The sequence below is a fragment of the Myotis davidii genome, unplaced genomic scaffold (genome assembly GCF_000327345.1).
Source record: "Myotis davidii unplaced genomic scaffold, ASM32734v1 scaffold38, whole genome shotgun sequence".
NCBI classification, from domain to species: Eukaryota; Metazoa; Chordata; class Mammalia; order Chiroptera; family Vespertilionidae; genus Myotis; species Myotis davidii.
In genome coordinates, this window is record NW_006291383.1 from 3,631,148 (window position 1) to 3,640,497 (window position 9,350).

The following is a 9,350-nucleotide window of genomic DNA, read 5'->3' on the forward strand; positions in this document are numbered from 1 at the left end:
CCTGCATCAGTGGGGTTCCCTCAGCCTGGCCTGCACCCTCTGGCAATCCGGGACCCCTCAGGGGATGTCAGAGAGCTGGTTTCAGCCTGATCCCACAGGCCAGGCCAAGGGATCCCACTGGTACATGAATTCGTGCCCTGGGCCTCTAGTTTCTACATATTAATGACACCTTCAAGGAACACCTTCAGAACAAATAGAATGTTATTTCTCTAATTTCAGACTGCTTTGGGAAATTATCCCTCGAGAGTCAGAATTTGAACTCCGCTCCACCAGGGGGCGATAGAACCGCTTTCGCGGGTTCTGTCCGGGGAGGCGCCGCTCTGGGCCGCATCCCGCGCCCCTGTCTCGTTTCCGCCGACGATGAGCATCCGGAGGAGGGTCCTGGTCGCGTGGCTCACGTCTGCAGTCGGCCCAGGCCACCTCCCGAAATCCGCGGACATCCACGCCGTCCCGCAGTGTCGGCGCTCTCCGCCGCTGTCCCGAGCCGTTGGTCGCGGCACCCAGGTGAGCCCACTGCGGAGTGCCATGGGCGCGTGGTCTGCGCCTTCCAGGATCGGGAACCCGAGGCCGGAGGTCAGCTCCGAGTCTGGGCCCGGGTCCCACTCCGGGGCTCGTTTTTCCCGCCGGGTGTGGGTCTCTCCGGGTTCGTGCCCTGAAGAAAAGGGTGCCGCGCCCTCTGCCGCCGCTGCCTCGGAGCCGGTGCGGGCGTCCGATCCCCGCGCTCACCCGCCCGGGGGGAGGCCAGTGCCCGCTGACGGCCAGAACGGAGGGGCGTCAAAGCCCCCGATTTTCTCGGCCCCGGCATTCAATCTCCCGGAGCCTCTCGTCTGTTGCCTACACGGTGCTCTTATGACCGTAATTCTTTCCCTTTAATAACCTTAATGGGAAGTGTTGACCTCCGTTTACCGATCTGCTGGCGGAGCATTAGATTCGGGGGTGCTCCAGGACCCGGAGTCTGGCGTGCGGTCCCCGCTCTGCACTAAAGCCTCCCCCTTGCTCTTCCCGGCCCAGGCCAGGGGCTCGGTTCTTGGAAGCCGTGACAGCCCTCCCTCGGCCGGCCTTTGCACCAGCCAGCGCCCCGTCTTTCCAGGGCCTGGTGTCCCCGCACTGTGGCCGGAGGGTGAGGCTGCCCCCCGGGTAAATGCTGCTGCCCCTGAGCCCCTGAACTCCGGGCTTGTTGCCTTCCTGCCCCGGCGGAGCGGGTGATCCTGGAGTGCACCTGGGCTCCGGGAGCTGCCTTGCCAAGCTCTTTTCCCGGGGGCCTGGTGGTGTAGACGGGGCTGGGTTTGGGGGCCAGAGAGGTTCGGATCCTGACTCAGTCCCTCCTTATCTGTGAAACTTTGGTTAAGTTTCTTACTTCTTTTTTTAAAATACATTTTTATTGATTTCAGAGAGGAAGGGAGAGAGAGAGAGAGAGAGAAGAGACACATCAATGATAATTGGCTGCCTCCTGCACACTCCCCTCTGGGGATCAAGCCTGCACCCTGGACATGTGCATGACCCGGATTCGAGTGAGGATGTTCAATCACTGAGCCAAGCGGACGGGTCCTATGGACCCTTTTGATGACAGGAGATGGAATCGATGCGGAGTGGTGATAGAGCTCAGGATCCTGGGCTTGGCCGTTTACATGGGCTCCTCTTTCCGGCTCACATTCTGCCCTTTTCTGCCCCTGCATTCGAAAGTGATCGTGGGCTGCCGGTGCCCTGGTCATTGATAGTGCAGGGAGAGGAACTGCGAAAGCATTTCCCCGTGTTTGGAGGGTCCACCCGTCCCTTGCAAACCCTGGCGCTTTCACACACCTCTGCCCTCCCACCACCTTTTAGAGGCCTCCAGGCCCCCCGGTGTCTGGTTTATTGCCTGTGGGCTCAGAGCTGGTTTCGGGTGAGGCCTTCACGGGAGAATGAGAGGGGGTCCTGCCTCAGGCAATGCATGGGTTGCTGGTGGAGCCATGGTCTCCAGTTTGGCCAGCTGTGTCCTTTTCTCTGCCTGTGCTTGGAGTAAGGGCGCCTGTGTCCTGTAATGCGGGCAAAGGAAAAGCTGTAAGGTTTTCCTCATACTCAGAGGACCCACTCTTGCCCCTTCCTAAGGGGACTGCCTTAGGTGAGTGGCAGTGGCCAAGCATGAAGCAGACTGAGGTTGAAGGGAGACAGGCTGTCATTGCATTCATATCCTAACCCTTGGATTCCCCAGGTGGCTTTCTGTTGAGCATGATGGTTTTTTGGACATATAAGCAGTGCCAAGTGGCCCATCACATGCTGGCTTCTTGTCCCCTGCAGGAGGTCATGTGACTGCTGTCCCATGAATGAGAAATGTCCTCAGGGAGATCCTGGATTATGAGATGCCAGGTAAGTGACGCCCTCTCTGGTTCTCTAGAGCTCAAGTTCTGTGCAGGCTAATAGGCCAGAGGTGTGGGGGGTGAGGGCGCAGGCGAAGGCTGCTTCCCGGTGTTCCCGGGTTTGACCCCTGGGGCCAGCAGACACAGGTCCCGGCCCTCTTCTGAGAGCCCCTGGTGAAGGCTCCTGTGATGCGGAGAGGAAGCAGTGTGTTGGAATGGACAGGGGGCTGCGTTTTAGAGCCAAGCCTGGATGTATGTGTGACCGCGGTGCTCTCTGTGAGCCTGAGTGGGAATGCTGTCTGATGTTCAGTGTTGGGACCGCTCACACCCCGTCTTCCGGAACTCAAGGACGCTCAGTTTATCTACTGTTAATCTTCCCTTTAACTCTCAGCTCTGGCAGGGACTTGGTAAGTAATCTCTGACAGTCAGACGTGGCTTCTGTAATCTTAGGTTGTAATCTGGTCATTGACCTGTCTGCTGGTCCGTTCTCACTTCAGCCGTTTCTCAGGCTGCGGGCAGTGGCCTCCCTTCCCGCCTCACTCACTGCCCTTTTCTGCCCCTGCATTCGAAAGTGATCATGGGCTGCCGGTGCCCTGGTCATTGATAGTGCAGGGAGAGGAACTGCGAAAGCATTTCCCCGTGTTTGGAGGGTCCACCCATGTCCCTTCCAAACCCTGGCGCTTTCGGACATACCTTCCCAGCAGTTTGTGTTACTTCCTGGTACCTCGTGCTGTGTGGCTCTTTGAAGAGTCCCTTTTGCCCGGCCGCACCGAGTTTATGGTTGAGGGATAGTCGCTCCCCTCCTAGGGCCCCCCTCCTGGAACCTTTCTGTGCCTCCCTCCCCATCACATGCACCCCTTCCCACATCCCCAGTCCCACCTCTTAGTGCTAATCACACCTGGGAAGTGTTGGCTTGTTTATCATGTCGCCGTGCGATGATCTTGAGGGCAGTGGCTCAGTCTTGTTTTGCATTGTGCTCAGTGACTGACATACAGCGACTGGACAAAAACAAAGCAAAATAACAGAAAGAGGCTCATCCCATTGTGGGTGGTTAGGGGAACAATAATGGAGCTGGGCCAAACACAGTACAGTTGAGGAGATATATGTAAGCAACTCTTAAACTAGATGGTAGACATGGGACATTTCCCGACCCGATTACACACACACCCCTAATTCCTACTAGTCACTGCCAGTCAGCCATGGCACCCTCCCTTAACTTGGCTTGGCATCCTTTCAACATAGACTTGTTAGCAACAAATTGATCACAGTTGGCACATGGATAACACGGATGTTACTCATGATCACAGACGATCTGCAGACCCCTTCCTGGAGTTAAGTTGTTCTTATTCCTTTGATGGCAGTGTGGCCATTCAGGTACTCATGGTAACAGCCCACATTGTCAGTGCCCTAATCTGCCGTGTTCTGTGTGCCCCAGGGCCTGCTACGAGTGCCCATTCATGGCTTGTCCCATGCAGATGGGTCTGCGGGTGCAGAGGTGCCATGGGAGACGGCAGTCATCTTCATGTCAGGCTCCATATCAGCCGGGCGCTAGACCATGGGGTCCTGAGGTAAGTCTTTTGGACCATTTTCTGGAATTTGTTGTTTGACATCTGTAAAGTCACATGCATATTCCCTCGGACTTGGATGAAAATGTAATGGGAAGGGAGGTAGAGGGGGCATCCGTGAGTCCACAGTTGTGTCCCTGCTCTGGGCAGTCCTTCACATGCCTACAGAGGGGGCCTCTAGGAATCTGCCTGGGTAAGGGGTTCCCTGGGTTATCGCCCTTCCAAGTGCCGGAGTGTCAGCAGGTGTTGTGATGGAAAGCATGTAGGTTTAGACGCCAGGCTCTGGTCCCACCTCTGAACCTATCCAGCTGTGACCTAGTCCCTCTACTTCTTCATCTGAAAATCACAGCTGGGGTAGCAGAGAAGGTTTTTAACTCTTGTACATGGTGGTGTCATGACCACATGATCCCGATCTTTCCCAACCGAAAAGCATTTCTAATTGTTTATGCTGGTAGTGTCCGGGCTCTGGCAGAGTACAGAGGGTCTTTGCAGGACGCAGCAGAAGCTGTTGGGGTTCTGCTCGGCTGGGCCGCTCGCCTGTCTCAGCCATGCCCCTGGTACCGGCCTCCCGCCCTGACTGTCCTTTTCTGCTCCTGCATTCGAAAGTGATCGTGGGCTGCTGTGCCCTGGTCATTGGTAGTGCAGGGAGAGGATTGCTGAAAGGAGTTTTCCCCGTGTTTGAAGGGTCCGGCTGTCCCCTCCAAACCCTGGAACTTTCACACACTAACTCTTTCCTCCTGCCATTCTCTTCGCTGCCCTCATGTGATAATAGTGCCTGGGCTACCCTCTGATTTGTGGGCTTCACTCTGTCTTTTCAAGTCAAGGATCCCCTCCCCAGAAATCAGTCCGTGTGTTTACATTTGTGCCTCACAGTGGAGTAAATTCAGATAGTGCTGAAGGGCATGCATAATTCATGGGTTCTGCTTTATAAACTTATAGGCGTGTAGGATAATCCATAATAATACATGATTCAAGACAGCCAGTGGTGTTTGTGTGTTTTTGCTCCTTGACTCTTGAGCACGACTATATTGCTTCTCCAGGAGCCGTCAGTAATATCAAATTAATGGAGGGAAAAAATAAAGTTGGGGGCCAAGTATAGTGGCAAAGAGGGGTTCTGTCAATTCCGAGTCAGTTTGTATTGTCACAATACAAAGATTGAGGAGTTTTCTTGTCAGTCACGGAGGAGAGTCGGGCACATTGACTAATTATTCTATCGCTGACATTTAACCTGTGCTTTTGTGGTTTCTCTTGAAAAAGATGATCCTGGCTGTTACTAGAGGAGACATTTTCAGGCCTGTGGATCTCTGGAATCTGTATTTGTAGACTCGAACCGTGGCTTGCATTCTGGTTCTTGTTAGAATGGTGCGTTGCTGACTGGCCACCCAGACATGGAGTCACCCATTCTGCCTTTTGTCCGTGCAGGTGTGTTCTGTAGGAGGCAGAAACCTATGGCGCTGCCTTCACTCTGTAGACTCAGAAGATGGAACATGGTGGCCCTGAAAGGCATGTCTTAGCTGAGGTGACTTGGAGGTGAGGTCAAGGTATTCTCATCGGTCCCCACTTTAGGTCTGAGGACTCCTGTCTAGTTCCCAGGCTCTCTTCCGTTGACATTCATGTCACTTGTCTTTGAGGATGGGATGCAGTTTTGCCATGTCTGTTGCCATATGTCTCATGATGATGCGAAGGTAGTGAGAATAATGCATGTGAGCCACCTGGTACAGGCAGCCATCTAATAAACGTGAGATTTCCAAACCTGCCCTCTGCCCCTTTTTGCATCAGAGGCTTGTCCTGTCCCACAGCCTGGTTACCAGGCCTGGGGCTCCTCAGTCATGTTGGAGGATTTAGTGGACAGTGGTGACCATTTTGAAAAGACAGTTTATCACCACCACCACTCCCACCTGGTAATTCATACCTGTGGGGGTAGCAACCTGTGGACTGAGTGGGGGCTCGCTTATGTAATATGTTCAGACTTTGATGATGTTTTCTCATTTAGCTTTCAGTGGGTCTGGCAGTCTTTTTTTTTTTTTAATCTTTTTATTGATTTGAGAGAGAGAAAAACATCCATTGGTTGCCACACACACTGGACTGGCGACCTTTCAGTGCATGGGACGATGCTCAGCCAATTGAGCCACACTGGCCAGGGCAGGGCCGGGCAGTCTTGATCTTCAAAGATCTGGGTGCCTAACAAGTCTTGCTGGAAGTTTATCTTTTATTTGCCTTTTTGGCTGGGTCATATAAAGTGGGTCTTTGCAGAAGAGGATGACTGCTGCTGGGGCCTGGTGACAAGCTAGGCAGATAAATAATAACAGTACGATGTGAGAGCCGCTGAAGATGGTGTTCAAGATGCCGTGGGACCTGTGTCAAAGCCCCTGACAGAAGGCTGAGCTGTCCTCTTGAGGGTTACTCTTATCTGGGTCAGCTGTCCTGATCATGAACCACTAGAAAGAAAATCATTTCCTATAAAAAGTGGGCTTTTAATGTTAAGTTGGTTTTCCTTTATTGCCCTTTCCGTTCAGGTGCTACCTAGTTTGGTGTGCATACACTGGGAGCTTGGGCCTGGCTGATCGGGGCCCTCTTGGTGACGTCGCTTGGGGAGAAGATGGCCCTGGAGGCTGAACGCTTGTATGCTTCCTCCTAGGCCAGCCTTAGATCACAGACTGTTGCAGAAAGTCCCACGGCCATGGACCCATGGACCAGTGACCCTCGGGTGATTTGGGAGCTGGTTTCCTGATATTTCTCACCAAAGTGAGTTACTGCCCTTGAACCGATAGCTAGAGGATAAGCTGTTTTGTGTTTATGCAGATGCGAGCTCCAAACCACTGGACTCACCTTTCCTTTCTTTTAGATTCTCTCGGTGTTTGTGGAGACCAGAGGGGCCGAGAATTGAGAGGCAGGTCCCCACATGAAGCCTCACCACAGCTCTCCCCTCTGCCCGCTCAGAGCGTCACCGACAGCTCCACTCCGCACAAGAGATCAGAGGGAAGCTTGGGGTCCACTTCAACCAGCTCTGCGTCTTGACAGCAGCACCCTTAGAGGGCCAGCCCGTGTCCCTCAGCCATGCCCGGAATGACTTTAGTAGCCAAATTCTCTTGAATTTGTAGCTGCTCATCACTTTCCTCCACCACCCATTTAATAAACCTGACCACCGTGCTCTGTCCGCCTTTTAAATCAGCATCAAGCCACGTGCCAGCAAGGCTGGGCCTGGAGAACGTGGGTCACGAGCCAGATCTCGTTTTCAGCCCTGGCGTGTTCTCGCTGTCCTGAGGCGTGGCACGTGGGTGGTTGTTTGAAGTGTTCAGTTAGGACTAGGAGGTGAACAAGGGGTGGCACTTGGTTCAGATTTAGGGCCCATGACAGTTGAGGTGTTGAGGAGCAGTCGGGCCAAGGCTTTGGCTGGTGACAGGGTGGACTAGTGAGACAATGCTGATGTCAGAGAAAGTGGGGTGTCCTGGAGTTCTGGGGCTTGGCTCATAAAAAATTGCCTGCTGTGTGACCAACTGTCCAAGTTTGCCTGGGATTGAGGGGTTTCCCAGGACGAGGGACTTAAATTGCTAAAATCAGGTAAGTCCCAGGCAAACGGACGAGTTGGTTGACTTATCTGGGTGTAAAATAAAGGTGGGAGCAGGGTGAATGGAGCAGCTGCTGTTGGACAACACCCTGGTGTCCTCAGGGCCAGGCTTTTTGGAGATCTTTGGTTTAAAATAAAAAACTGCCACAATGTGAGGATGTGCATGCATGAATTTTTTAATCCCATTTTACAGATAGAGGGGTCTGTACATGAGTATGTCCCACAGACCATGATGAAAGGCTTGAGTTAATTGTCCACTTTCTGCATTTGAAGTAGAAACCACATTGGCTGGGCTGAGGCAGAATTCAGGCTGTCTAGCCTGCCTGAGTTTGGTACCTCGGTGGCCTCTACTGCAGGGCCAGGTGTTCTTCATGACTGACATGTTCCACTCTGCCCCCAAGCTTCCTTTTCTGCCTTGCCCTTTAACACCTATCCAAGGCCCTGGCTGGGCCTGTGTTACTCAGGGACACTCATGAGAGGAAGCGAAATGTCACAGCTACTTGGGCTCCACAGGGCAGTCGGGGCAAGTCCAGCTGTGGTGTGTCCCCTCCAGCCACAGGTGCTCCTCAGTCTTCAATCTAGTCGATGTCGGCCCCTACGAACAAGAAGTTCTGGGGAGAAGGCAAAAGGGCAGACAAGAAAGGCCATTATCTGAGTTGCATAGGAACTTCCTGAAAGGGAAACTTTCATAGGGAGAGGCAAGTTAGCAAATATAAACCCAGTCAGTGCAGAAACCAAGACCTTAAGCTTTTATAAAAGGAGGTCTTTAGCCCTAACTGGTTTGGCTCAGTGGATAGAGTGTCGGCCTGCAGACTCAAAGGTCCAAGGTTCGATTCAGGTCAAGGGCACACGCCCAGGTTGCAGGCTTGAGCCCCAGTGTGGGGGAGGCAGCCGATAAATGATTTTCTCTCATCGTTGATGTTTCTCCATCTCTGAAATCAATACAAATATATTTTAAAATAAAACTGTCCTTATCAGCTGTTGGCGCCCAAGAAGTTATTTGCATATCCTAAGCTCTGGTTTCTGGAAGACATCCATAACCACTCTCCTCCAAAATGTTTTCTCCCAGGAGAATAATGTATACTCAGGTGCCGCTTGAGTTATCCCCTCACATAATTTCTGAGAATGTAGTCCTGGATTACCTTAGAGGAAAAAATAGGATGGATACTTTTTTTAAAAAAAGTTTAAAAAGAACATAGGAACAGTGAAGACATTGCAAACTAGTCCTTGTGGATTTATATCATAAGTTGTACTATGATGGTCCCTGTCCCCTGCCCTGATAAGTTCCTACCACTAGAAGGCATGGTCAGTTTTTCCCCAGGACCATCCCTTGCTGCTGTGGCTAGGAGGGCTGGTCAGTGCCCAGTGGGGACCCTCACTCCACCAAGGACATCCAGGGCTTCTTCAAGCCAAAAGTATTGCATCTGATCTGACACCTTTGCACATTCTGCCATACATGGCTAAGGACCTTTCGCATGAAGCCCAGATTTCAGATCATCAAAACCTGCCATTTATACTCCAAAATTCATTTTTTTCTATGAAAATTAGGTCTAGGATGTAAGTGGGAGTTAAGGACTCCCCCTAATATCCATCAACCCGAAAGCATCCTTCCCACGCGTTCTTAGAGCTCCCCACCAGGGCCCACTTCTCACTGACCTTGTGGACTTGGAGCTCCAAGCTGCTGAGGTAGGTGTCCCTGGGCAGAGGGAGTGGGAAGCCCTTCTCAAGCTTTGCTGGAAGATGAACAGCAGAGAGTGGGCAGGACAGAAAACACTGGGAGGCGTGGAGACACAGACATTGCATTTGCAGCTGGCCAATGAGAGTGGGCCCCTGAAATGGAGACTATTGGATTCGGGGCTGTGTGGGTTTTTTTTGCGGGGG

General features: G+C 52.6%; 1 long non-coding RNA gene across 7 annotated transcripts; it reads left to right on the top strand.

Annotated features, from left to right (window-relative positions):
- The first annotated feature begins 315 nt into the window (after positions 1-315).
- On the top strand, positions 316-7,624 carry LOC102765977. Of its 7 annotated transcripts, XR_001513995.1 has the most exons (7): positions 317-504; positions 2,278-2,346; positions 3,579-3,710; positions 3,812-3,904; positions 5,324-5,420; positions 6,540-6,646; positions 6,747-7,624. It is a non-coding gene; the product is annotated as an uncharacterized LOC102765977 (long non-coding RNA). The 7 variants fall into 7 exon arrangements; XR_001513996.1 differs by lacking the exon at positions 3,579-3,710 and having other exon boundaries at positions 316-504; positions 6,418-6,646; XR_435716.2 differs by lacking the exon at positions 3,579-3,710 and having other exon boundaries at positions 319-504; positions 5,324-5,431.
- The last annotated feature ends 1,726 nt before the right edge of the window (positions 7,625-9,350 follow it).